This window comes from Trichomycterus rosablanca, chromosome 14, assembly GCF_030014385.1.
Source record: "Trichomycterus rosablanca isolate fTriRos1 chromosome 14, fTriRos1.hap1, whole genome shotgun sequence".
NCBI classification, from domain to species: Eukaryota; Metazoa; Chordata; class Actinopteri; order Siluriformes; family Trichomycteridae; genus Trichomycterus; species Trichomycterus rosablanca.
This window is the reverse complement of record NC_086001.1, coordinates 35199547-35203384: the sequence shown is the minus strand read 5'-3', so window position 1 is coordinate 35203384 and position 3838 is coordinate 35199547.

Below are 3838 nucleotides of genomic sequence, written 5' to 3'. Positions count from 1 at the left end.
GAACGCGCACAGTGCGCCGTGAACGCGCGATTTTATACCCTGAATGACACGCCCTCTTTATCACGTGACCCACAATCGCTCTACAGGTAGCTTCAGTCACTGATGGTTTTATACAGTTTGCAATATTAATAAAGTAAAATATTACATGAATATTAAAATCTATGCAATGCCTGTCGTACTTTGTGCAATACAGACATGTGCAATACCTTAAGATCTGTGCAATACATACATGTGCAATACCTTTTTAAAATACATACATGTGCAATACCCTAAGATCTGTACAATACATACATGTGCAATACCTTAAGATCTGTACAATACATACATGTGCAATACCTTAAGATCTGTACAATACATACATGGTCAATACCTTAAAATCTGTACAATACATACATGTGCAATACCTTTTTAAAATACATACATGTGCAATACCTTTTTAAAATACATACATGTGCAATACCTTAAGATCTGTACAATACATACATGGTCAGTACCTTAAGATCTGTACAATACATACATGGTCAATACCTTAGGATCTGTACAATACATACATGTGCAATACCTTAAGATCTGTACAATACATACATGTGCAATACCTTAAGATCTGTACAATACATACATGTGCAATACCTTAAGATCTGTACAATACATACATGGTCAATACCTTAGGATCTGTACAATACATACATGTGCAATACCTTAAGATCTGTACAATACATACATGGTCAATACCTTAGGATCTGTACAATACATACATGTGCAATACCTTAAGATCTGTACAATACATACATGTGCAATACCCTAAGATCTGTACAATACATACATGTGCAATACCTTAAGATCTGTACAATACATACATGTGCAATACCTTAAGATCTGTACAATACATACATGGTCAATACCTTAAAATCTGTACAATACATACATGTGCAATACCTTTTTAAAATACATACATGTGCAATACCTTTTTAAAATACATACATGTGCAATACCTTAAGATCTGTACAATACATACATGGTCAGTACCTTAAGATCTGTACAATACATACATGGTCAATACCTTAGGATCTGTACAATACATACATGTGCAATACCTTAAGATCTGTACAATACATACATGTGCAATACCTTAAGATCTGTACAATACATACATGTGCAATACCTTAAGATCTGTACAATACATACATGTGCAATACCTTAAGATCTGTACAATACATACATGTGCAATACCTTAAGATCTGTACAATACATACATGGTCAGTACCTTAAGATCTGTACAATACATACATGGTCAATACCTTAGGATCTGTACAATACATACATGGTCAATACCTTAAGATCTGTACAATACATACAGTACATGTGCAATACCTTAAGATCTGTACAATACATACATGTGCAATACCTTAAGATCTGTACAATACATACATGTGCAATACCTTAAGATCTGTACAATACATACATGTGCAATACCTTAAGATCTGTACAATACATACATGTGCAATACCTTAAGATCTGTACAATACATACATGTGCAATACCTTAAGATCTGTACAATACATACATGTGCAATACCTTAAGATCTGTACAATACATACATGGTCAATACCTTAAGATCTGTACAATACATACATGTGCAATACCTTAAGATCTGTACAATACATACATGTGCAATACCTTAAGATCTGTACAATACATACATGGTCAATACCTTAAAATCTGTACAATACATACATGGTCAATACCTTAAGATCTGTACAATACATACATGGTCAATACCTTAAGATCTGTACAATACATACATGGTCAATACCTTAAAATCTGTACAATACATACATGGTCAATATCTTAAGATCTGTACAATACATACATGGTCAATACCTTAAGATCTGTACAATACATACATGTGCAATACCTTAAGATCTGTACAATACATACATGGTCAATACCTTAAGATCTGTACAATACATACATGGTCAATACCTTAAAATCTGTACAATACATACATGGTCAATATCTTAAGATCTGTACAATACATACATGGTCAATACCTTAAAATCTGTACAATACATACATGGTCAATACCTTAAGATCTGTACAATACATACATGGTCAATACCTTAAGATCTGTACAATACATACATGGTCAATACCTTAAGATCTGTACAATACATACATGGTCAATACCTTAAGATCTGTACAATACATACATGGTCAATACCTTAAGATCTGTACAATACATACATGGTCAATATCTTAAGATCTGTACAATACATACATGGTCAATACCTTAAGATCTGTACAATACATACATGGTCAATACCTTAAGATCTGTACAATACATACATGGTCAATACCTTAAGATCTGTACAATACATACATGGTCAATATCTTAAGATCTGTACAATACATACATGGTCAATACCTTAAAATCTGTACAATACATACATGGTCAATACCTTAAGATCTGTACAATACATACATGTGCAATACCTTAAGATCTGTACAATACATACATGGTCAATACCTTAAGATCTGTACAATACATACATGGTCAATACCTTAAGATCTGTACAATACATACATGGTCAATACCTTAAGATCTGTACAATACATACATTTATATTGTTTGCGACATTATTAACATTGAAAAGGTTGAGATTTTGTTCTATTTTTCTTGAATAACCTTTACTTCTATTGATTTTGTAATCTTAGGTCAGTTCGAATGGAGCTTATCAGATATGTAATATATTAATAAAGAGCATTTAGCCTGTCTGTGTTATTATCTTACACTATACTGTATTATAACTTTGTTTTTTTACTATTTAAGTTGTAATGATTTATTCTGACCACTAGATGTCACTAGATGCTACGACAAAAATCATTTGCATTAATAACTGTGGAGCATAATTACCCGCAGTTAAATATAGAAGCTGGTCCAGAAAATAGAAGGTTAAATAGGTAATATATAGAGTCTTGTGTGCAAATGTCATTTGTTGAAATGGTTCGGGTTGTGGTGGGCATGTCTGTGTTGAGGACTCTGACTCTGACCCGGGGGAAGGAAATCTTCCCGAGTCCTTCTGGAGAAGAAATGAGCCAGGAGGAGACAGAAGGAGAGGAAAGGATCCAGTTGGGCATAACTATGGATTAAAGATACATAAATATTTATTACAGTTGATCATGTATGGGTACTTCAGTACAAGACTTTACTGCATGAAACAGCTTCGGTACCAAATCATAGAACTTTTGCAGAGAGATTGTCGAGCTAACATATGCATCCAGTGCCAATGGTTTAATGAGACGAGCCAAATACGATCACGTTCCTGAATGCTTTTGTGGCAGAGCTAAAAGATTTGGAACAAACTGGAACTGGTGGACGTCTGCTTAGGAACTTCTAGACAGCCTGCATTTAGAGTTCGCTGAGTTCATAAAGAAAGAAGTAAACTGCAGAATACTTTACTGGAGTACTCTTCTATATTAAGTAAGGAGCAAGCGACTACCTTACCGAGCGAGTTTGACTCAGCACAGACCAACGCTCGGGGTCTGCTTAAATAGACTGTGTTCGAAGACGAGAAGAATGGTCCTGATGTCGTCTCCATTCTCTCCGATGTCCTATGTCCGGGGACAGAACTGCTGGACCGGGATCTGGTTACGTGCCGGTGGTCCAGCAACCAGTGCAACGGGTCCATGGACAGCAGCAGTACATCGAAGAACTCCTGGCACTACTGCCAGCGAAGACAACAACGATGGGAGTTGACATCTACGACACGGTGAAGAGGTTCTTCGCTGAGAAACAGGTACCAGGTTACTACAGACAGGGACGATATTCAAGGCGCTG